Raw genomic sequence first — 26516 nt, 5'->3', positions numbered from 1 at the left:
ACATTGTCCCCATCACAGTGTCCCCATCACAGTGTCCCCATCACAGTGTCCCCATCACATTGTCCTCCTCACAGTGTCCCCATCACAGTGTCCCCATCACAGTGTCCCCATCGCATTGTCCCCATCACATTGTCCCCATCACATTGTCCCCATCACATTGTCCTCATCACAGTGTCCCCATCACATTGTCCCCATCACATTGTCCCCATCACAGTGTCCCCATCACAGTGTCCCCATCACATTGTCCCCATCACAGTGTCCCCATCACAGTGTCCCCATCACAGTGTCCCCATCACATTGTCCTCCTCACAGTGTCCCCATCACAGTGTCCCCATCACAGTGTCCCCATCGCATTGTCCCCATCACATTGTCCCCATCACATTGTCCCCATCACATTGTCCTCATCACAGTGTCCCCATCACAGTGTCCCCATCACAGTGTCCCCATCACATTGTCCCCATCACATTGTCCCCATCACAGTGTCCCCATCACAGTGTCCCCATCACAGTGTCCCCATCACAGTGTCCCCATCGCATTGTCCCCATCACAGTGTCCCCAACACAGTGTCCTCATCGCATTGTCCCCATCACAGTGTCCCCAACACAGTGTCCTCATCACATTCTCCCAGCACAGTGTCCCCAACACAATGTCCCCAGCACAGTGTCCTCATCACATTGTCCCCACCCATGTCCCTCCCCCCCAGTTGTACTCACATCTCTCTTGAATGAAGGCAAATTCTCCTTCCTCTCTGCAGTCACGTGATAAATGAAATGACACGGAGAGAGAGGAGGGAAAGTCTGCCAGCTTCCTATCTCCCCCTACAGGCTGGAGGGAGGAGAAAGCCTAATCCTCCCTCCAACAAGTGTCCCAGCTGCAGGAGTGAAATCACGATCACTCCTGTCATGGAGGAGCGGCACCAGGAGTCCGCCCCCCCCCCTCCACTTGTGGTTGAATAGACTCCTGTCCTGTGGTAACACTGGTAAGTAACTTACCTTTTGCAGGTGCTGGCAGGTGGAGTCGTTATGGAGTGGACACCCGGCCGGCTAGCCTGTCACTGTCTGTGCCGCCGCCCAGAGAGGAGAGAGGTGGGTGGAGGCGGAGCTAATTCTAGGCGCGGAGGAGGAATTTGAAATCCTTCTCCGCTCTGAACACAGGGAGCCTCTCCTGCTGCTGTCACGTGACGAGTGACATCACTGGTTGCTAGACGCCAAGCGGCAGGCTATAGTAGCAACCAGTGTGACGGGGCCAGGCCAGGAAGTAGAGGCTCAAGGAAGAGAAGGAGGAGGACCAGTGACACTCGGGGCTAATAATAATAAATAATCCACACGAGACTCGGGGCTTTTTGGGGGCCCACTCGGGGCTATAGCCCCTGTCAGCCCCCCCCTGCCGACGCCACTGGGTGATGGACTGGCCAAGCATGTCTCCAGACAGGTCGCCCCAGTGTGAACGGGGACTTACAGGCATTTGGCTTTTTTTTTGTAGCACCTCCAAGCACACGTAGGCGTTACAGACGTATTCATAGAGAAGCCTTTACAGGCTGAAAAAATAAAACCATCACTAGCACATTCAGGAGAGGAGCTTATGAGCAGAAAATAATGCATCAAATTGATCTAAATGCTGGGCGTCTTTGAGCGTTAATACATTCCAATGACCAGAATAAATTGATATTCTAGCCAATGAATCCAATTAAGTGCAAATGCTTGACGCGCCTAAATGCGTCTTCTTACGTATGAAATATGCGGCTTTATGTGTATTTTATAAGCAGCTTTTCTCCTGCCGGGAGCTCTGGCATTCAGAGGAGAAGAGAAAATAAGTAAACTCTCAGTCTGCATAAAGTCTTAAAGCAGTATTAAACCCAAAACCAAAAATGTAACACATTGCAGTTTACCAATCATTAGATGTGGTGGCTGCATCAATTTTCTTTTATTAGCCCTTTTTTCCCCTCTGTTTTCATCTGGTGATCTGGCCAGTAACACACCTCCTGTATTAGAGTGTCCCCACTCTGGATGAAAGAGCACAGGGGGCACCTTTGGACCGCAACATTGGTAATCTGGGGGGGAAGAGGAGTGTTAGTTGGACTGACAGATTTAAATACACTAACAAATTAGAGCTGAACTCCAGCTAATAATTTATAAGCAGTTACAACAAACTGTTTTTTTCCTTTTTGGAATAAAGGTTTTATAAACCAGATCACCAGGTAAAAAAAATAAAGAAAGCTTAAAAAAAAAAAAAAAAAAAAAAAAATGAATGCAGCCACCACATCTTAGAATCGGTAAGCTGCAATATAATAAATACAGTATTTGCTTTTGTGTTTAATACCCCTTTTAACCTCCCTAGCGGTATTCCCGAGTGTGGCTCAGGGTTAACCACTTTACCACCGGAGGATTTTGCTGTCTTACGTCCAGGCCACTTTTCTTTTTGCGATTTGGCACTGTGCGACTTTAACTGACAATTGCGCGGTCGTACGACGCCGTACCCAAAAAAAATTTACGTCCTTTTTTCCCACAAACAGAGCTTTATTTTGGTGGTATTTGATCACCTGTGCAATTTTTACTTTTTGCGTTATAAACAGAAAAAGAGCGTAAATTTTGAAAAAATAACAATATTTTTCACATTTTTTTATATGAAATTCCCCCCAAAAAAAATGTAAAAATCAAAATTTTTTTAAATTTTTGGCCAATTTGTTTTCTGCTACCTATGTTAGGTAAAAAAAATCACAATAAGCGTATTTTGATTGGTTTGCGCAAAAGTTATTATGTTTACTAACTAAGGGAAAGATTTCTGTCATTTTTGGTGTTTTTTTGTTTAACGAGTAATGGCGGTGATCTGCGATTTTTTTTTTTTTTTTTGCGGGACTGCGACATTGCGGCGGACAGATCGGACCCTTGACTGACATTTTTGACACTTTTGGGGGTACCAGTGACATTTCTACAGTAATCAGTGCTATAAATATGCACTGTTACTCTAAAAATGACACTGGCAGGGAAGGGGTTAATTTTATTGGAGAGGGAGGGGTTAATGTATGCCTGGTGCTTACTAACCTGTGTGGGGGGAGGTGACTGAGTGACACAGGGACAGATCGCATGTTCAGCTATGCTGAACCCTGCAATCTGTCACTGTTTGTCACTTAGGAGATTCGCCCGCTTTGTTTACACAAGTGGGCGGATCTCCAAACTCGATTCCCCGACGATCGGGGAAGAGCAGCGGCGATCGGCGCTGCTCCTCCCCTGGCCCGACTCCCGCTGGGACTGAAAACAGTGGGAGCGAGCCTCCGGCGGCATGCGAGCGCCGCCCACAAGGGGAGGAGTCCAGCGACGTAGGTCTACGTCGCTGGACGGAATCCAGCCACTTTGCCGCAGTACAGTCCCAGTGACTGGTCGGCAAGTGGTTAAATTTCAGTGCCAAAAGCGGTAGCTCCGAGCCACACTCGGGGTACCGCTAGGGAGATCGCTGGATCTTGTAAGAGAGGGTACTCACCTTGTCCCCGGGATCCAACGATATATCCCGGCGGTGTGCGGTGGCCGGATCTTCCTCCCGATCCTCTGTGAGCCCCGACTTACGTCTCCTGCGACGTGACGCTCGCAGGGGGGTGGAACCGGGGGCAAATTCAAACAGTAAAACACACCAAACACACTGATACATTACAAAATAAAATAAACTCACATTAGTTTGCCCCCCAGTGCCCTTTCCTGAAGTTTTACTGTACTTTTTATGTATATATATATATATATATATATATATATATACGTATATATATATATATATATATATGTATGTATATATACAGTATATATATATATGTATACATACATACATACTTTAACTTATTTATAGTTATTTATTATATTATAATTTATGATTTTGTGTTTCAAACTTTATTATACCCGAGATGCTATAAAGAAGAACGCACAGTAAAAAAAAAAAAAAAATCATATGTAAATAGTTGGTTTGGGCTGCTCATTCTTAAGAATTACATGCAAAATAATGGTACCGCTTTCAGCACCTAAAATCAGAAAGAATCATACTGCCAGGGAGGTTAAGAGTTATCATTGAGTTGCTAATCCTAGACTATAGCAAATGCTGATTTATAATACACAATACAACTGGAATGAAAATGGAAGAATGTTACACTTCACAGAAATTATACTACTCTAAACGTTCTTAAAAAAGTGTAAAATACTCACCTCTTGAACAAAAGTTACATTTCTAGGAAACGTGTCCAGACCTAGGAAATAGAAGAAGGACATAAATTATAAAGCCGTATTAAACCCAAAATGTAAATAAAATGTAATACATTGCAGCTTACTGATCCTAAATGTAGTGACTGTGCTAGTTTTACTGAACAGGTAGGGGGTGTTTTTGTGCTAATGCCATGTTTTTGTGTATATATATATATATATATATAAACACTGTACCTGATTCTACACTTCTGCCTGCAGGGGGCATGTGCCTGCAGGTGAATATTTACAGCAGAAGCCAAACTGCGGGTGACGGGCACTCAATGTCCTCCAGCACCTGCTGATTGTCTGTAAACCACACAGAACAGGGATCTACCTATGTAAACAAGGCAAATTGCCATTCTCACAGGGGGAAAGTGATGGATTCTGTGTCCCTGCTAAGCAGGGACTATAATCCATTTCTTCCTTTAGTGAAAGCAGCACATACGTTACACAAAAACACTGGCTAGGCAAACACACCCTTTGATCGCCCTAGATAATTAACCCCTTTCTAGCCAGTGTCATTAGTACATTGACAGTGCATATTTTTTAGCACTGATCACTGTATTAGTTTCACTGGTTGCCGCAAAGTGTCAAAGGTGTCAGTGTCCGATTTTTCCGCCGCAGTCCTGCTATAGGTTGCAGATCGCCATTTCTGGTATAAAAGAAAAATTCCATAAACCTATTCCATAGTTTTTAGATGCTATAATGTTTGCGTAAACCAATCAATATACACTTATTGGAGTTTTTTATAATCAAAAACATGTAGCAGAGCTGCAAAGGCAGTTCCACAGATGCATCAGCCGGCCGCATTATCCGTTGCCTCTTCTAAAGTTCTGGCAGGAATGTAAGGAGGAGTGATACCAACAGCACTTCGCCTCTTATTCCCGGTAGCCCCGGGATTCACAGCATGAAACAGCACTACTGCATGCAAGGTCATTGTCACTGGGTTTAAGGATACTGAACACAATAGCAATTTTATGGGCACATAATTAGTCATATGGGTACAACAGCATCTTTATGCGATTGTGCCCATATAGCTGCTATTTTGTCCATATAGATTCTTTTGTGCCCATATAGATGCACAATAGCATCTATATGGGCACAACAGCAGCTATATGAGCACAATAGCATAAAGATGCTATTGTGCCCATATAGGTGCACAACAGCAGCTATCTGGGCACAACAGCAAAAAGATGCTATTGTGCCCAAATAACTACTAGTGTGCCCAAATAGGTGCTATTGTGCCCATCTAGATGCATCTAAATGGGCACAACAGCATAAAGATACTATTATACATACATAACTTCTATTGTGCCCATATAGAGGCACAACAGTAGCTAGATGGGCACAACAGCAGCTAAATGGGCACAATAGTATAAAGCCCATAAAGACGCTATTGTGCCCATAGAGAGGTTATTGTGCCCATAAAGCTGCTATTGGGAATCTCTATAGGCACAATATCACCTATAACAGTAGGTTAGGTGCGCCATAGCAATAGACTATTATATCCTGTCGGTTTGGTGCGCTTTCTGAAAGCACAAAAAAACTCCTGAATGCCTTGCTAGGTCTAAGGCTGGCCATACACTATACAATTTTCTTATTCAATTTCCTTTAGATTTAACTTAAACTATGTAGTGCAAGGGCCTGCCTGATTGCATACAAATTGAAAGTGTTTAGGTTTGACCCTACATTACATGGTTTTGGTAAATCTAAAGGAAAGTTGAACAAGAAAATTGTATAGTGTATGGCCAGCCTAAGAATCAAATATTAAGTGTCACCATAGGATGGCGCTATGGACACTAAGGTAGATCCGTGCCTCGTACCGCTCTAGTTTGCCTTGCTAGGTTATCTTGCTAACAACAGGACCCAGGTAGATCTCCACCTCTGGTTACCCCCGCCATAGATCATGTCTATACACTAAGAAACATTCAATATAATTATTTTTCCTGACTCCCACATACTATGCATGTGTGCTGTTGTATCCTACATAAGCAGTGACTTAGCTAAGAAACGTATTATTGAACTGAAAAGAGAGAACAATATATTCTCATCATAACCCACTCACCTTATTCTACATAACAGCAGGAAACATTCAGAGGTTGGAAAGCAAAGTTTAAAAAGTTGAAAAATGTAGGTGACACCTGAAAGCAGACTATCCTTGCCTAAAGCTGGCCAAAGATCGATCGCATTTTAATCCATCTATGGCCCTTCCTACTCAACAGAGGTCAATCTAACGATCAACTTCTAATTTAAAAGAACTACTGCTTCGCTATACTATCCACTCTGATTTATAAGCTATGACATATGTGGACCACCATTAATATTACTAATACCTCTATTCCATAATTTAACCATATGTGCCTAAACCAGTGCAATTATTACATAAAATGTCAAACTGTGCAACATCCAAGCTTAATAAAATAAATAAATGAATACATAAATCAAATTCATAACATTTAAATTTCATATTAATTTGTGCATTTTACAGTTCATTTATGTGTTTATCATTCACTATAAAGTGCAATCGAAGTTAATCACAGTACACCCATACGGAAAAATACAATGCATCCAATTTATGTAAAGTGCTTGCTGGAGATGGACATATGTATGTATTGGCTTTTTTTGCACAATAAAACATACCATAAATACTCGAGTAAAAGCCGACTTTTTTAGCACATTTTTTATGCTGAAAAAGCCCCCCTCGGCTTATACTCAAGTCACTTACCTGTTCTCCCTGGGGCTGACCGAAGGTCAGCGGCAGCCGGCCCGACATGTACACTGCGCATGCGCCGCCGCCACTTGGGAAAGCCTGTACGCACTCGCCCATTCTCAAGCAGACGGCGCATGTGCAATGACGTGTTGAAATGTAAGGCACCTTGTGGATGGGTAAGTAAGACCCCCCATGCCTTCAGCCCTGCATCATGCCTTCAGCCCAGCATCTCCTGCACCATGCCCGCAGCCCTGCATCTCCTGCACCATGCCCACAGCCCTGCATCTCCTGCACCATGCCCGCAGCCCTGAATCTCCTGCACCATGCCCTCAGCCCTGCATCTCCTGCACCATGCCCTCAGCCCTGCATCTCCTGCACCATGCCCTCAGCCCTGCATCTCCTGCATCATGCCTGCAGCCCTGCATCCCCTGCACCATGCCCACAGCCCTGCATCTCCTGCATCATGCCTGCAGCCCTGCATCCCCTGCACCATGCCCTCAGCCCTGCATCTCTTGCATCATGCCTGCAGCCCTGCATCCCCTGCACCATGCCCGCAGCCCTGCATCTCCTGCACCATGCCCTCAGCCCTGCATCTCCTGCATCATGCCTGCAGCCCTGCATCCCCTGCACCATGCCCTCAGCCCTGCATCTCCTGCATCATGCCTGCAGCCCTGCATCCCCTGCACCATGCCCGCAGCCCTGCATCTCCTGCACCATGCCCAAAGCCCTGCATCTCCTGCACCATGCCCGAAGCCCTGCATCTCCTTCACCATGCCCACAGCCCTGCATCTTCTGCACCATGCCCGCAGCCCTGCATCTTCTGCACCATGCCCGCAGCCCTGCATCTCCTGCACCATTTCCCACCCTAGGCTTATACTCAAGTCAATATGTTTTCCCAGTTTTTTGTGGTAAAATTAGGTGCCTTGGCTTATATTCGGACCGGCTTATACTCGAGTATATACGGACTTAAACTGGATTACACTATTGTGAGCCCTCTTCCTTTTTATGGTGATGTTGCCTGGGACAAGCAGATCAACAAAGTGGAGAGCAGACAATAAAAAGGTGTATTGACCTTCCTATATTATAAGGGGTTGCATCAAATCTGGTGAGTGGTGCTCACTAAATGGCCATACACACAGGCTGAATAACAGGCGCTATCGGCCGGTTCAATAGAAACAGGCACGTGAGTACAGCAGCCTGTCCGACAGAAGCTGGCCGAATGTCTGGTTTCTGTCGAAGGGGCATAATCGAAAAAGGTCTGCCGATTGAGACCTGATCTGCGCTCTCAGCCAATGGTTGATGCTGACCGATGTATTCTGGCAGCGGTGTGTTTTCACTCGGGAGACAACACCCATGCTGGAGGATAGATTACTTGTTCCTAAGGCTAAGCGAGCCTGGGAACCTGAAAGAGCCGAGGGAATGTGGAGGTCTTAGATGAGTGAGAGATCCAAGGGTGCCAGAAGAGAGACCAGGGAGTGGGCCCATGCTGCAGGGTGCTGCAACTGAAAAGGCTGAGAGCTAGGAGCTGGGAAAGCCGGATGCATCACAGAGGTACTGTATGAGCTGGCTTAAGGGACCAGCCAAAGACCAGGGTTAAGGGCTAAGCAGTGGCGCTGTTGAAGAGACAGGCAGGTGGTTCTGTATTTTTCCATTACCTTTTTATGTTGGTGAAAATCCCCTGCATTGGCAATTTTTTGTGATGAACTTTAAGTTTATTTAATAACAATGGGCTGGAAAACCCTGGACCACTGTTCGGACTGGCGTGGGCTACAAATGCTTCTAACACTGAGCTGAATTCTACAATATCACAATTCAGACAGCGGAGGAGTCCCCACTGTTAGAACTCAATAGAGCAGGACAAAAAACAAGGGGTAGTAGGGGCAAAGAGAGGACCCAAGAAAGCGGGACTATACTGGCATAACTTGTGGTTGCAACCACCAGTTATGCCGGTATAGTACCGCTTTCTTGGGTCCTCTCCTGGCCCCTACTACCCCTTGTTTTTTGTCCTAGTTTCTTGGGGATGATGGCACACATTTTACGGTATCCATTTTTTTTACACTTTTTTTTAACTCAATAGAGCAGCGGGGAGGATTCCTCCATCCACCTCGCTTGTGTGGATGGGGGAAAACGTTTGTTCTTTTTCGATCAGCCTTCTATGGCCAGCCTAAAGGTATAAACATCTATGGGTATTAGTCTGCACAGAATGTGAGTGAGAATCTAGAAGCACAACAATGTGGCACCTACTTTTAGTTGGCCATATATATATACACACAGATTGGGCTGTCCATACATGATGCATAATTTGGCTATCCAAAGATTTCGGTCTACATGGAAAGTTAAATCTGACAGGGGAATCTAAATGACACTATGGGGTTGATTTACTAAAACTGGAGAGTGCAAAATTTGGTGCAGCTCTGCATAGAAACCAATCAGCTTCCAAGGTTTTTTTTTTTTTGTCAAAGCTTAATTAAACAAGCTCAAGTTAACAGCTGTTTGGCTACTATGCAAAGCTGCACCAGAACTTGCACTCTCCAGTTTTAGTAAATCAACCCCATTCAGTTTGTCTATAGAATCTTCCTGGAATAGAAGGTGTGCTGGTTAGGTCCTGATAACTACAATCTATTTGGCTGCTGGATTGCTGATATTTAACCACTTCCCGACCGCCCCAGAGCAGATTTACTGCTAAAGGGCGGCCGCGCCGCATCACGTGATCCTGCCCTTCCGGGTATCGGATGCGAGTGCACAGTGGCTTGCTCCCGCTGTGATTTTACATGGGAGCTGATCCGTCTGCACCGGCTGATCGTTCAGGACACTGACAGAATGGCCATCTGCCTATGTAAACAAGGAAAATTGTCATTCTGTCAGGTCAGAAGACATTGATTCTGTGTTTTTGTAAAGCAGGGATATCAATCCATGCCTTCCACTAGTAAAAGCCCCTCCCCCACTACACTGAAACACCAGCTAGGCACACAGTTAAGCCTTTAATTGCCCCTAATGTTAACCCCTTCCCTGCCAGTGCCATTACAATGACAGTGCATATTTTTAGCACTGATCATTGTAATAATGTCACTGGTCCCCAACAAAAATGTCAGGTGTCCGTTAGGTTTCCGACTTGTCTGCTGCAATGTCGCAGTCCCGCTATTAAATAAATAAAAATACAAATATCCCATAGTTTGTAGACGCTATAACTGTTGCGCAAACCAAACAATATATGCTTATTAGGATTTTTTTTTACCAAAAATATGTAGCAGAATATAATGGCCTAAATTGATGAAGAAATTCGATTTTTACATTTTTTTTATTGGATGATATGTTTTAGAGTAGAATGTAAAAAATATTGTTTTTTTTTCAAAATTGTCGGTCGTTCTTTTTTTATAGCACAAAAAATAAAAAATGCAGAGAGAGTTTAAATACCACAAAAAGAAAGCTCTATTAGTAGGGAAAAAAATACACATTTTATTGGGGCACAGTGTTGCAAGATGGTGCAATTGTCAGTTAGGCCCCTTTCACACTAGTGCGACTTGTCCCGCGATTTTGGACCACAAAATCGCATGACAAGTTGTTTTCCATTATTTTCAATGAGCCCATTCATATCAGTGCGTTTTGAAGTCGCACCGACTTCAAAGTAGTGCCTGCACTACTTTGGCACAATTGTAATGCGTTTTGAGGTATATAGCCCTGAGCCATTGCTCAAAATCGCAGAAAAGTCGCGGTAAAATCGCATCGCATAAGTGTGAAAGGGGCCTAAAGTAACGCAGTGCTATATCGCAAAAAAACGGCCTGGTCAGGAAGGGGGGTAAAAGGTGAAGTAGTTAAAGTATAACTAAATGTAAGTTTTAGACTTAGATTAGAACACTTGTCAGTTTTTTTGCTGACTATGACCTATTACTGTGGGTTGTCTTCAAATGGGAGCTCTACTACTGGTGACAACCAGGGGTTCCCAACATCCTGTTTTGTTTATGGGACAGGAAGTGAAGGAAAATCTCCCCTCTGGCAAAAAACCTGGACAGGGGCTATAACTCTCTCTTATTCTATCCAACATTTTATAAAGTTTTGCCTTTAGTCCAATGTTAAAGCTTGTGTTGCACCATAAACAGGCTAATTTTGAGCAATTTATGTCTTCTTTATTAAGTCAGATTACAGTGGGACCATCCCATGGCTCTGATCAGCCCAGTAACAAAGTTTTGATGCTGTAATTAGCTTTTATACCTATAAAGTGCCTCTATGTCTCTTTCCTGCACATAGGAACATTAAAGTATTACTAAAGGCAAAACTACTTTTTTTTTTTTTAGTTTTGCATAGAGTGGAGAGGGATTAGAACCCCTCTCAGTTTATTGCTATCTGTGCCCCCCCTCCCCCATTAGGGAGATTTAGAGTCTGTTCACACTGGGGCGGCACGACTTTGTACTACTTCGGGGGCGACTTGTGCATTCCCATGCACCACGACTTCGGAGCGACTTGCAGGGACTTCACGTAATGGAAGTCTATGCAAGTCGCTCCGAGGTCGCCCCGAAGTAGTACAGGCCCCTTTTTCTAAGTCGGAGCGACTTGTGTCGCTCCTATTAGAACGGTCCTGTAGCAATCAATGGACTGCGAGGGAGCGCGACTTGTCAGGCTGACAAGTCGCCTGACAAGTCGCTCTAGTGTGAATCGAGACTTACTCTCTCTATTTGTCCTGTTTACCATTATCAATGAAAGCGGAAGTAAAAGAAAATCCCAAATTTTGGGTTGTCCCCAGAAAAGTAATAAAGGGGAAATCTGCCAATGGGAAAACTGGGGGTCTCCAAGGAATTTTCTTAATTTGCTAGAATTTCCTCAAACTTCCTGTTTGGCTATGGGACAGGAAGTGAAGAAAAATATTCCCAATGGGACACAGATGGTGAAAAAAAAAATCTGATAGGGGTTATCTATTCCTTGCTCTATCCAAAATGGGTAAAAAAAAAGTTTTGCCTATAGTTCTACTCTAACTAAGGTGTCCATCACAACAGAGGTCATTGAAAGCCTCTTCAAACACAGCAGTAATGTGCAGAGGCCCTTAGACAGTGATGGTGAACCTTGGCACCCCAGATGTTGTGGAGCGACATTTCCCATGATGCTCAGCTACACTGCAGAGTGCATGAGCATCATGGGAAATGTAGTTTCAAAACATCTGAGGTGCCAAGGCTTACCTTCACTGCCCTAAGACAACCCACAAGTAAAGCAATATAGACACCTGTTTGAAGACTTCTATGCCAACAAGCAAAATTTGAACATTTCCCCCGGGCACAGTAGATAATTAAAGAGGCTATATGGACATAATGGAGCAATATGGGAAATCAATACTATTTATGGTTCTTATGCACAGAATCAAGCCATTGTGGACTGAATGTAGAAGAGGCCAATTAAATATTTAGTATTTTGTTTTGCTACTGGTTGCTCTAATATATAAGTGATTCCAACAGGGTGATCTAAATAGGCCTTCCCGTTGTCCATGGCTAGGGTAAGAGATATTTGTTGACTCAATCTGCTCTCTGGAATGAAGAGCATTATACAATGACAAGGTCATACGGGTAATGATGTATCAATAATTTATGTAAATATATGAGCAATGATTCAGTACTTCCCATTCCTAACCACACCTTGCTATTCCCTGCACCTCTGTCTGTAGCCATCTAAACAGTTAAGTGGCTGTGCCAGTAATGACTTCATTTATTGATGCAGCAGTAAAAGGTAGAGATGCAGCAGTGCAGTCCTTAGTCAACACCGGGGATGTGAAAATAGTGCCAGACTGTTTCATTAATATATTTGCTTTCAATTGGTGACCTCATGCCTAAATTTAAGCACTTACTTAATTCTGTTGGTCTCTGACGACATTCTGGCTAAGGCAACGTACATTTTATTTGGTACATTATTGATATATGTCCAGGTTATTTACACAGTACCTTTTAATTTGATGAAAACGCTTAAAGCAGTTGAATACATTACGCTAGTGCTAGTCATAATAAAGGGGATTTTAATTAGGACCCCTTAGCACAAACGTTTTAAACTAATAGAACCTAAGATAACCATAGGGCGAGCGTGGAAAATCATCCGTGATTGATGTCACATTGGTGAAACCTAAAATATCCTGGATTATGATCAATGAAAAATTGACCAGCATTTTGCAGAGATAAACAAGCTAGGTTTGAGAGAGTGTGGAACCCTTGGATTCCATATCTCCAAGCCCCCTAGATACTGGGCCACCTTGTGAGGGGTGACCAGGGCTAAGGGGACCTACAACCTACTCTACTCTGATCTTCTTCTACTAGTTTCTTTTCTTCTCCCACCCCTTTTTTTTTCTTCTTGCCTCTGTTACAGTGCCCAGAAAGGAATGCAAGGTACGTCCAATTCTGGACCTCATGGCGCTAAACTGCTTGGTTGAGGTACTTAAGAGTTCCGCATGAAGTCCATTCGCACGGTAGTGGCGTCCCTACATCAGGGGGTTTTCTTCTCGCTTCTATCAGCATCAAGGACACCTACCCGCACATTCTAATATGCGCCGGTCAACAGCGCTTCCCCTGTTTTGTCGTGGGCGAGAAGCAGTATCAGTTTGTGGCGTTGACCTTTTTGGTCTCATATCATACTGATAAATGATATGGTGGGATGCTGAGGGGGGACCGCACAGCTTCCCCAATTGTGCTATTTTCTCAGAATTGAGACCCCCTTGGGTTGCGGTATCAGGATCCATTCTAGATGCTGATGTTATACTTCACCATGCTCTGGAAAATACGTGTGACAATTTGCTGTAATGTCACATGATAGTTATTACTATTTGTTGATATTTTGAATACCTAGTGATTGATACCTGTGGGCTTATACTACAGCCTTAGTGAAATGGTCATGCAAACAAGTAGAGCCGGATTGCTAGGCCTGAAACTTTGTGCAGTAGCTCTTCTATACAACTGATCAGGGCCTCTGATCCCTTTGGTAAATGCATTCTCGTTTTGACTATTACCTGATAAAGTTCAAGTTCAAGTATAGGTTTTTGTGCTGTACTGTGCTGTGCTTAAAATTGTACCAAAAATTATTGGAAATTAAACTAGTAGTACCTGTTTCCTAAAATAAATACTTCTGAAAGGTTAATGGGGTACTTTAGCTTTTAGATTTCAATATGTTTATTCATTTTCGTAAGAAAAGAAAAAATACACAAAGATGCTTACAGTTAAAATCTGCAATGAAAGATAACATATAACAATGCTAAACAGTCAACATGGTCCGCAGAGGAGCTCATGGCATTGGCATACATGACTAAAGAACACCACTCTGGCAGTCTCCATGGACCGGGGCAATGTCATCCGGGCCTGGTCCCACTCCGACGCCCCCAGGGGAACACACTGCGCCCCAAGGGGGTAGCGGCCACCCAGCTCCCAGTCCACCGTACCACCGCTGGCATTGGAAAACCTCACCACAAGCATTGGTATTCCACCGATACGTCAAATTTAGGCAAAGGCCGCAACGAAAGGTGAACAATGACCCTAAGAGAACCACGTCTTCATAAATCCCTTTGCGATAGAGAGAAGAAGAGAGCATGAAGGAGAGAGAGAGGAGGAAAGAAAAGAGAAGAAGAAGAAAAGGAAAGGGAGCGAAAAGAATAGAGTAAGGAATAGAAGCAGTAGGAGGTTGGTGTCCAGGTCCATGAGATAGGGGCCCAGGCGACTCGGGAAAGCCGTCCGATCCTGGCATATGGAGGGAGAACCCTCCTGTTTATGGGGAGCCCACCAGGTATCTCACCCAGGGGTCCCAAGTCTTCTCAAAAAGGTGCATTTTATCTTGGAGGATGGCCACCATCTTCTCGTTGATCATGATCCAGGTGCTTTAAGCAGCTCCATCGGTAGCACCGGAGATCTCTAGTAGCGGGCAATAGTTATTTTAGTTGCTGTGAAAATAAAATTAACCAAGCATTTGGTGTGTTTAGAAGCCTTCTCAATAGGTTTACCAAAGAGCGCCTGTAGCGGCGACTTGACTAAGTTGATGTGAGTGAGAGAATATATAAAATTATATATGCAGATCCAGAATCGTCAGACCTTAGGACAGGTCCACCAGACATGCAGAACTGTGCCCGTTTGGCCACAGCCTCTAAAGCACAATGGAGAGGTCTCTCGAACCGCTGCAGCCAGTCTGACTGGGACCATGTACCCCCTCAAGAACACTTTATAGTTGGCATCTATCAGAGATGTGTTAATCAGGGATTTCGAGTTTAGCTGTGCCAACGTTTCCACTCAGCCCTGTCTAGTTCCTCACCCAAATCTGCTTCCCAACGTTCCATATAAGGCAATTTAGTGTTGTCATCATTCAGTATGTTATAAATCATAGATATGAAGCCTCTCTGTTTATCAATTGTGTTGCAGAGATGCTCCATGGGAGTCGAGGTTGTTAGATCACAAAAACCTTTCATAGAGTTCACATAATGGGAGATCTGAGTGTAGCGAAAATACTCCCTCACTGGAAGAGAATACTTTCCCTGTAATGTAGCCCTAGGGAGCAGACCCTTCCTATCACAAAGGTCCGCCAAGCAGAGAAATCCCTTGTTCGTCCCCCATTCAAAAGCAGGACAGAGGCCCGGAGGGAACCGTGGATTGCCCAATAAGGGAGCCAATGGAGCGTGGGGGGACTTGAAGCCATGTTGTTTCGACAATCTGTCCCATATTCCCAAGGACGTACTTCAGCTTTAAAATTCATCCCAGCTTAGAAATATAGTAAAAAATACATTATTAGAAAAACAGATCTTAGTCATTGTAAAAAGACAATGGAAAACAAAATTGGGGGTCTTGAGAATAAATAAATCACCCCCCCTTCCTTCTTTTTTTTTTTAGGGCTGGTTCACACTAGTGCGATGGCAGACTTAGCATGTGATTTGCACCGCTTTGCTGTGCAGATCACATGTGTTGTCTGTGCAATGCGAATTCAGCCATACAAACTGTATGGCTAAATTTGCATCGCATTCGAACTAAACTTGTGTAGGACCCTTTTTTTTTGTCCACACCGGAATCGGATCATATGGGTGTTCACACCTATGCGATCTAATTCTGCAAATCTCGCTGCGTTTTGCAAACTGATTGCGGGTTGTCCTTAACTTAAAGTAGAACTATAGGCAAAACTTTTTCTTCCATTCTGGATAGAGTAAGGGAGAGTTATAACCCTTGTCAGATTTATTATTTTTTTTTTTTCTTTTGCCCATTGAGATTTCCCTTCACTTGCTGTCTCATAGCCAAACAGGAAGTGAGAGGAAATCCCTGCAAATTAAGGGAATTCATTAACGACCCCCAGGTCACCAGAACTAGTGTCCCCATTGGAAGATTTCCCCTCTATTACTTTTCTGGGGACAACCCAAAATGTGGGATTTTCTTTTACTTTCACTTTCAATAATAGTAAACAGGACCAATAGAGAGGATGAATCTCCTTAACACACAGACAGCAATAAAAACTGACAGTTGTTTTAATCCTTCTCCCCTCTATCCAAAACTAAAAAAAAAAAAGTTTTGCTTTTAGTTATACTTTAACATATACTCCGCAATCATTTCACATGAACAGGTTGCGATTTTGATTTGGTGTGAATTTGCAGCGAATTCCCACTGCATCTGGTGTGAACCTGCCCTTAGTTGGCCCACCCTTTGCAGCTATAACAGCTTCAGCTCTTCTGGGAAGGCTGTCCACAAGGTTTAGGAGTGTGTTTATGGGGATATTTGACCATTCTTCCAGAAGCACATTTGTGAGGTCAGGCACTGATGTTGGACGAGAAGGCCGAAGGCCTGGTTTGCAGCCTCTGCTCTAATTCATCCCAGAGGTATTCTATCGGATTGAGGTTAGGACTCTGTGCAGGCCAGTCAAGTTCCTCCACGCCAAACTCACTCATCCACACATATTGCCAAAAGAACTGGGCCACCCCTCTAAAGGACTTGGTGGGGGGGGGGGGGGTTGTTTATGCAGTAAAACATGCTTGTTATACTCCCTGTGGAACCTAAAGGGTTAATCCTCTGCATTGTGTAAAAAGGCTTTTTGATCCTGTATGCACAGATCCTCCTCTTCTTCCAGGGACTCCAGAACATGTCTGGATAAGACAGAGCCTTTGGAGTCGGGTTGCACATGCTCAGTTTGGTGTGTATTGCTAGAGATTTTTTATTTTTTTCAGAGTGCATGCGATTAGCACAGGGCCAATCAGCTCTGTCCAGACAGAGGGTCAGGGGTCCTGGATCCTGATAGGACAGCTCAGTGCAGTATGAAAACTCCTCCTACAAGCTTTACCAGGAACTGATAGAAGCCACAAGACTGCTATATACTGCTGATGAGAAAAGGTATTTAGCAGTTTATATTTACTAAAACGATTGCATTTCCATGTTCTGTGTACTGTGGGAGATCAGATATAGTGAATGCAGGCTCCTGGGTTTAGTAACACTTTAAGCTTACTGTATATCCTTGAAATTCGCTGAACTGCATGGATCTTTTTTTTTTCCTGGCATAAAACTGTCAGGAATGTCTTGCTTTAGGAAACCAACATGGGGTACAATACGTCTTTGATCTGGAAAGTTTTATGTTGTAGACAAAGCAAAGCAGGAACGTGTCTTCTCCGCCAATAAGGCAAGTCTGGATTTGTAAAAAAAAAAAAGTTCACGCTGAAGAATTCAGAACTGCTGGAAAGTCAGACAGACCAATGTTTCACCTTCTTGCTGCATTATATTTACTATACAGCATGTACATGGTAGAAACATTGTCTGTAGAGTTTAAACTACTGGCAAATATGGCTCAGGATTGGACAATGTATCTACAATGTATCAGACAAGATCAACAGAAGCCAAAGCCACAATGTGGAATGTGGCTGTCTATGCATGGCCCAAGGCTGCTGAAACAGACATCCAACCCTAGAACTGTTCTGTTACACTGGAGGAAACACTTGTTTCATCCTTGTCTCCAGTTTTACTACATAAGCCATATTGTATCGGCACATGCATAGCTTTCTGGTACAATCATTTTTATTGAGAATCAAAAGCAATACAATGCAAGAAGCACACATGCAGGGGGCCTTGAACACAGTGCTGTATCTTGGCCTAGGCCAACAAGGCCCAGGCCTAGGGCAGCACTTTGCAGCACTTTGAGAAAAAAACAGCCTCCTCCCACCTCCCCCAATAAAAAGAGTCCCTGACGGCTTGTGCTACACACTTTTAGTATAGTGCCAGTCTTATAGGGCGAATTGGGCAGGAGGGCAGGGTCCAGGAGGCAAATCAGTCTGGCACCCCCATAAAGCAGTCACACTGCTACCTCCTGGTATGATAGGGTAGGATATGATGGTATGATGATGGGCACTGCTGAGGCTGACCTTCTGGGAACTGATGAGGCTACACTGATGGGCACTGATAGACTGTGGTTGTGGTCTGTGGTTTACAGATGACAGGGCGGGTCATAAACAGGAAGAGGTGTGGCCTTTACAGGAAGGGGTGCGTCATATTTAAATTCGGGGATGCACAAGTTTAGTCAGGCCTAGGGCAGCACAAAACCTGAATACACCACTGCTTGAACATCCATATATAAATGAAAATTGCTTACACCTGAAAATAACAATCACCAAAACAAGTCAGGTGCATGCAAAGAAATTTAACGAATCAACACGAAGACTGAACAATTTAGCCATATAAAGAAGGCCACCAGCCATATGCCACGTACACTTGCATCGGACGTTGGCCGGGAATTTTCGGCCAGCGTCCGATCGGCTGATTTTCGGCTTGTTAGTATGATGCTTCCGACAACCGACTCCGACTTTTTGGCCGAATAAAATCTGGTGTGTAGGCTATAAAATTTTTGTTGGCCATCAACACAACGGCCGATTTTCCGTCAGTCAGTACAGATTTCGGCAGACAAAAATCTGATGAGCAAGACTGGGCATGCTCAGAGAAGAAAAAACACACAGAAAGTAAACCAGCACATGACATCACTTCTGAAGTTGGTTTTTGTTGGCCGAGAAAATTCGTGTGCAGTCTAGAGCACATTTCAACCAACACAACAACACTGGACAAAAGACGGCCGATCGGTCGGCCAATAATCGTTGCGTGTGTATGAGGCATCAGGCCCCTTTCACATGGGTGATCCAAACCGATCCGCCTGTTAGTTTTTCAGGCGGACCTGATCGGACCCTCCATGCATCCCTATGGGGCAGCGAGTGTCAGCGGAGACATCTCTGCTGATACTCGCTGCTATCCGATTCCGATCCTGTCTGTGAAATCCGGACGGATGGAAACCCTATTTTTCATCCGTCTGGAGGATCGGATCGGATAGGCTCAGATGAGACTGGACAGGCGGTCCATTCTCATGCGATCCCCCATAGAGGACAGCGGGGATCTGACAGCTCCGTCTCTGCACACAGAGCAGAGACGGAGCTGTCATCCACCTGCTCAGCGGGGATCGGCAGATCGATCCCCCGCTGAGCAGAACGGGCTGCGTCGGGTGGTGCGCCCGTGTGAAAGGGGCCAAAAAAGTGATTGTAAACATAAAAAAGGGGGTGATAGTACTGTGCTCCCGGGGTATGGTGGGTAATCGAAATATTAAAGATAGGCACTTGCAGCACCCGGGGATAAATTTACTTGTGTATATCAGTATACTCATTACCTTGATAGCGCAAGAGTCACATTACATTTATTGATTGTAAACATGTTTTACTTACTGTGCAAGGGTTTTGCACAGCGTAGTCCCAATCCTCCTCTTCTGTGGTGCCCCAGCGTCGCTTCTGGCTCATCCTCTTCATCGGGTGCCCCCATGGGGAGTCGCTTTCCATGGGGTCACCTGTGCGGGCACGCTCAGCCCCGCCCCTGCTCTTGTGTCACTGGATTTGATTGACAGCAGTGGGAGCCAATGCTATTAATCTATCCAATGAGGACCCAAGACAGCCGCTTGGCTCGTGCTCGTCTCTGGAACGTTCGGGTTCAGGTAGGAATAACGGGGGGGGGGGGGCAGCTGTAAACAAGAAGGCTTTTCACCTTAATGACTTTACAACTCCTTTAACTGGCTGGGTCCAGGCAGGGCATGCATAGCATTCTGTCAACATTTGCCTCTAACTTTGCCATTTGGCACTGCTTAGGCGAAACTCGTTTGAAAAAAAAAAATCTATCTGTCCCGAAGCAAACCACATCTACCTAACTAGCAAAGGATTGAAGGTTTTTTTTTTTTAACAGCCACCTAAAATGTATTCACAGGTTTGATTAGCAGCTACAGGAAGAGATTGCTTGAGTTAAAGCGGATCTTCACCTCATCTGAGCACCGCAAACCAAAAACACTATTTCATTAATTTTTAATATTTAAAGCAAACTCCCCCATCCATTCGTGTCTCCATGCTTTATTTTGTTGAGAAATCACTTTGAAAAACACCTCCCTAGCATTTTTGGCAGTGGCCATCTTGAGTAAGGGCAGATGATTAATGTATCATTTAATTCCTGGAATCCGTCTGTCCTTAGGTCAAGCATACATGCAGGAGAATGTGCTTAGCTGAGAAAACCCCTCCTCCATTCCTAACCCCCTACTGCAGACTCGTGGGATGTAAGACATCATTTGCCTAGGCAAGAAACCAGGAAGTAACCTAAAAAAATAAAAAAAAGTTTAAAACAAGTAAATATACACTATCCTATCTATTTACTAATGCTAGCAGCATGATGGTTAAAAAAAATCTGTGTTGATTGGGAGAGTGAAGTTCCACTTTAACCAGTCGACGACCACTCGTCACAGATGTACTGTGGCAGGCAGCCGCTCCCAGGCAAATCGCCGTACATGTACGGCGCTCGCTCTCTGGAGGCTAGGGGGTGAGCGCGCACCACCAGCTTGTCAGCGGGAAAGCCAATGCATGTGTCAGGCGGCTCCGATTGCCGCCTGACACCTGCGATCATTCCCCGCTGAGAAAGAATGACGGTCGGCTGTTGTAAACACAGCCAACTGTCCTTCTCCCTGGGATGATCACAGAGCTCATGTGATCCTGCTATATAGGATCACATGTCTCTATGGTCATCTCAGAAGCCACGCCCCCCACAGTTAGAATCACTCCCCTAGGCTCACATTTACCCCTTGATCACCCACAGGGTTAACCCCTTCCCTGCCAATGGCATTATTACAGTAACAGTGCATATTTTTAGCACTGATTACTGTAGTAATGTCACTGGTCCCCCCAAAAGTGTCAAAAATGTCAGTTAAGGGTCAAATCCAAAAATCGCAGATCACCGCCATTACTAGTAAAAAAAAACAACAAAAACAACATAAATCTTTCCCGTAGTTAGTAGATGTGAAAACTTTTGCCCAAACCAAAATATGCTTATTGCGATTTTTTTACCAAAAATATGTAGCAGAAAACAAATTGGCCTAAAATGTTAACAAATTTTGATTGTTAATTTTTTTTGGGGGGGAAATGTCATATAGTAGAATGTGAAAAATGTTGTTTTTTTTTCAAAATTGTCACAAAAAATAAAAATCGCACATGTGATCAAATACCACCAAAAGAAAGCTCTATTTGTGGGGAAAAATTTTGTTTGGGTACAGCGTCGCACGACCGTGCAATCGTCCGTTAAAATAACGCAGTGCCGAATCGCAAAATAGGGCCTGGTCAGGAAGGGGCGAATCCTTCCGGTTTTAAAGTGGTTAAGGAAGTTCCAATGGTTTCTCATCAATGACCTTGGTGCTTATAAAGCAATTCCAAATAGTGAGTGAAAAAAATCAGTGAACCACTAATTCAGTAAACACTGCAACCGTGCTAAATAATGCCTCGTTCACATGGGCTATGATACCCATATTTTTAAGTTATTGCAGCATCTCTATTCTCTAACTTTGAGCTACTGCATGCAGGCAGCCCATTGAAATCTATTAGGATAGAACAGCTACACAGATATAGCCGCTGGTCCTAATGTGACAGGCTTGCAGCTGAGCCCCCCTGAATGAACACTGACTGCGTTCAAAGCTGCTCAACCATGCGCCTGTCACGTCAGGACCAGTGGCTGTGTCCATGGAGGCTATGCGTCCTAATGGACTTAAATGGGCTGCCTATACGCAGCACCTGGAAGTTGCAGCACTGCAAAAAACAGCCCATTGGCTATATGGGCATTGTCACCCTTGTGAATGAGGCCAAACCCAGAAAGACTGCTTGAGTACTTTAAAACTCAACTCCAGGTTGAGCAATGATTAAACATTTTGGACTTCAGCATCTCCTAAAGAATAATAAAACCGTTGCTACAATGGCAGCTACACTGATCTGATCTCTGCCTCTCCCCTATAGACTCGAGTCGCCAGGTCACTGATCCAGGGATGTTTGGCTTCCTGTGAGCAATGGCTCAGTCCCCTGACCTGGACTCACAGAATAATGCTCTGCACTCCACCCTGGGCTCACAGGAAAATGCTAAAGACAGCAGACCCACGACGGCACCAAGGCCCAGCTGATGAGGAGGCACAGCTCTCAAGCCTTTCTATATGTAAGGGACAGCTATTGCCAACAACTGAGAGTTAAGTGGACTGGCGCAATGCAACAATGCTCAAATGGAAAACTATCAGTACTGATAAGTAGGCTTGCACCGATACCAGTATCGGTGCCGATACTAAGCATTTGGACGAGTATCGGAACTTGTACAAAATGCACCGATACCTGAAACCAATACTTTCACGCTTGGTTCTTTCAGCTGTCGGCAGGATTCCCCCACTGACAGCTGAAATGTAAAAAAAAATATCGGTTGTTAAGGAGCTGGGCCGCCGAGTCCTTATCAAAAAACGACTCATTGGATGTTTATAAACAACATTGCTCAACCGCATTTTTTTTTTTTGTATCTTTCTGTTTCTTTAGCTACAGATCAAAGGGATGAAATTAAATTTGCAAATGAAGTGGCATGTAAATTATACCCTCTAAAATCCCCCCACACTCCTGTGGCCCCACTCTTCCATAATCCTCGCTTCCCGCCGGGCCGATGGCCTAGTCGATTCACTTGGTGGACCGACAAAGGTCTTTATAGAATTGCTCACTTTCTGGATAACAAGGGGATTAGGCCACACAGTTATTTTAAGGAAAAGCTGAAGATGCCTCCTGGGGAAACCTTTCACCTCTGCCAAATACTGCATTTCCTCCGTACCTTACTGACCGAGGAGGTAGATATTACCTCCAGAACTTTTTTCGAGAATCAATGTCTGCGTGGGGCGGAATCACGGGGGGTATAACGGCGCTCTATGCCCTTTTCAATGATCAAAATCACAAACTTTCATACCAACGGGCATGGGAATCAGATCTGGGAGAAACAATTGAGGAGGAGGACTGGACAACCTGGTTGACCTTGGTGCACAAAGGAATACTTAATACCTCCCTAGTGGAAGCCAATTATAAGGTGTTGTCTCGCTGGTACTTGGTTCCATCCAAACTAGCGAAATTGTATCCTGGGGCCTCTTCCCTGTGTTTTAGGGGCTGTGGACAGGTTGGTGATATGCATCATGTCTGGTGGTCCTGCCTGAAGGTTCGGTGCTTTTGGATTCGGGTATTTAACCTGATCCACTCAGTGAGGGGACAAAATGTCCCCAGGGCTGCGAAAACTGCACTGTTTGCCGATCTCGACGGGGGGATCCCCAGACATCTGCGTACCCTCATTTTTTTATCCTCTCAGCTGCCAAAATAACCATAGCACGTTCCTGGAAGTCGCCAGTCCTCAATATTGTGATGGTTAAAAATAAAATATCCTGGATCATGGTCAATGAAAAATTAACTAGTATTCATAGAGACACTCAGATAAATTTTGAGAGGGTGTAGAACCCGTGGGTGGCTTATCTACAGGCTCCTTGACAGTGGGGAGGCATCCTATGTTTGCATCGGGGCTCGAACTGGGGGGGGGGGGCTCTTACTTTTCCTCTCTTTTCTTTTTTCTCTTTTTCCTTCCATTTTTCTCTTTTTCTTTTCCTTTCCTCTTTCTTCTCTATCCTATTAGCTTTGCTCTTTGATTGATCGGGACAACCAAACTGCTTTGGACGGTCTCTATACAGTTCAATTTCTCCCGTGCTGTTCTGTTATGTGAGGATTGCTGCCGATCGCTACTTTGAACCAATTTATTTGACACGAGATGTTATATATTGGGATCGCTGTGCATATGTATGGGACACTCTTGAACGTTATTTACATGTTTGTACAATGGTTGCCGTAACCTTTTTTTCTCTTACGTCCTCCGACAGTCGCCGCCTCTTCATATTCGTCACATATGGGGTATTAGACTTTGCTCCGAAGGAGTAGCTAGGCAACAGAATATGTTAACAATAAAGCTTTAACATATCCCACCCTCAAGGGGTGGTCCCCTCAGTCAATACCCTCCTACTTCCTGCAACCATATCTCAGTTTTAATGTCTAGCTTGTCAGGAGTGGCTGGCTCTCTCTGTGCTGGGACTTTTTGTCCCAGACTCTTTCTTCTTTTTGATATTTTGTTTGAGTTTTCTCTCTACCTTTACTTAGCTGTTATTTTTGTCAGCATTAGTTAGTTCTTCGGACGAAGAGGATCATGCGGACTGGGTCTCGGGCTGATCCCCCTGGTCGCAGGTCGTGGGTCAGTGGCTTCCCAGTCTGCCATCGAGCGTTCAGCCAGGTAACGCTCCTGGCACGGTGAACGACCCATCCCTGTTCGGTGCAGGGATGATTGGTGAGGTGGCTACCTCACCGGACGCTGTGCGGTTTCTGAACCGCCATTGTGTGCGTCTTGAATTGCGACTCTCCCTGCCTCATGTGCAGCGGCTTGTTCGCCTGTGCGGGTTCCCCACGCCATGTGAGGTAAGTGTATCTATGTGGGGACCTGTCTGTCTGGGGGGGGTCTCAGTCTGGGACTGTGTAACCTGCCTTTAATCACACTGCTTGTCTCCCTATATCTCGGCTGCATGCTGTGGGCTGCAAGGGGGGGGGGAGCTGTATGACACTGAGTATGTCAGGCTGGGCAGTGTGAGGAGCTGTGTGCTGTGGGGCATGTTTTTAATGGCATGTTGGGGCATATACAGCGATCGCTGCGGCGATCTAACATGTATCCATATAATGGGATAATATTGTGTGTGATTTTTTGCACTGTGGAGCGGCGATTTCGGCGCCAAACGGCGCCATTTTACCGGCGCCCGCTCCGGCCGCATGGTTTACATGCACGGCGGCCATTTTCTTGTAGCCTCCATAGGCTTACATAGAGCGCCCTGGCAGCATCACTTCCTCTCTCCTGGAAGCACCGATCGAGGCAGCAGCAGCAGCGGAGTCTCCTCAGGTTTTATCCTTCTATTCCTGTGTTCCATTGCCTGTATTCAGTCTGTATATTCCCTGTGGGGGTCTCATTGTGCCTGAGTGTGGTGCGGTGGGCTGCGCTTGCCGCGCTTGCTGTAAGGGGGCAGTTAACCCTTGGTTGTCTGGCATACAGGGGCAATGGATTCTCAGGAGGGCAAGTTTCCCACAGTATTGGTGGAAAGCCAGGGGACCGCTGTTTCCCCCCCAGGGGGGGATTTGGCCACGATTGTGGCTGGCCTTGCTGCACAGGTGCAAATGCTGGTGGCTGCTCAATCTACTAAACGGCCCAGAGTTGCTCTGTCCTCTGATTCTGAGGGTGAAGGTGATGGGGCTGTTCTGGCGGGGACCCCCCTATCGGGGTCCCGCTCCTCTCTTGATCTAGTGGGGTCTGAGGTAGAGGCTGAAGTTGAGGGGGTTGATAATTCTCCCCCTGGCTCGCCTGAAGAGCTTGCAATCATGGATGAGTTGATTGCTTCCATTAAGCAGACGCTACGTTTGCAGGACGAGGTGTGTCCCCCAGCTGCCTTGGCGGCTTATGGGACGCAGAGAAAACGCAGGACGCCGCAGGTTTTTCCCTGCAATGCTGATTTTCAGCGCGCTGTTAAGGACCAATGGCGCGATTTGCGCAAGCCTTTTGCGGTACCAAGTAAATTTAAGCTGCGTTATCCTTTCTCGCCTGCCACTGATGAACGGTGGTGTGTGCCTCCGCCAGTGGATCATGCTATTGCGGTTTTGAACAAAGCCACTGCGATCCCTGCAGAGGGATCCCCTGTTTTCCGTGATGCCACGGATAGGAGACTGGAGTCTCTTGCCCGTCATACTTATTCTGTTACGGGTTCTATGCTTAAGGCTCTGTTTGCTTCTCTCATGGCGGCCCAGGCGATCGCAAGTTGGACGCAGATGCTTAGGCGCGTCCTAGTGGCCGATTCGGCCTCGGCGGCGACCCTGGATATGGTGGATCAGATCCACCAGGGTGTCATGTATCTGTGTGATGCGGACCTGGACCTGATTCCGTTGGCCGCGCGTGTGCACAGCGTGGCGGTGTTGTCTCGCCGCCTGGTTTGGTTGAAATGTTGGTCGGTGGACCAATCTTCACGTAAAACCTTAGCCAATCTGCCTTATGATGGGTCTCGCCTTTTTGGGGAGTCCCTGGATGTGTTGATTAAGGGGATTACCGGGGGTAAGAGTACTCTCTTGCCCCATTTCCCCAAGGCTAAGGGGGCTTCTGGGAAGAAGCATGCTCATTTTCGGCCCCCTCAGGGGTCCTTTCGTGCCTTTCGGCCGCACTACAAGGGCAAACCGTTCAAGGGCCAGGGCTCTCAGAAGAAACCCTGGT

At 45.4% G+C, this 26516-nt stretch overlaps 1 protein-coding gene across 2 annotated transcripts in view; it reads right to left on the bottom strand.

The window, feature by feature from the left end:
• Nucleotides 1–26516, bottom strand: part of LRRC56 (leucine rich repeat containing 56) — a 131282-nt gene that overhangs the window by 61535 nt on the left and 43231 nt on the right. For both annotated transcript variants that reach the window (XM_082269575.1, XM_082269576.1), the window contains exon 2: nt 4185–4225. The gene's annotated coding sequence lies outside the window, so the exon portion shown is untranslated. The remainder of the gene's footprint in view (nt 1–4184; nt 4226–26516) is intronic.

This window comes from Pelophylax lessonae, assembly GCF_965119305.1.
Source record: "Pelophylax lessonae genome assembly, chromosome: 10".
In the NCBI taxonomy this organism is placed as follows: Eukaryota; Metazoa; Chordata; class Amphibia; order Anura; family Ranidae; genus Pelophylax; species Pelophylax lessonae.
This window is presented reverse-complemented; position numbering and strand designations above follow the sequence as displayed.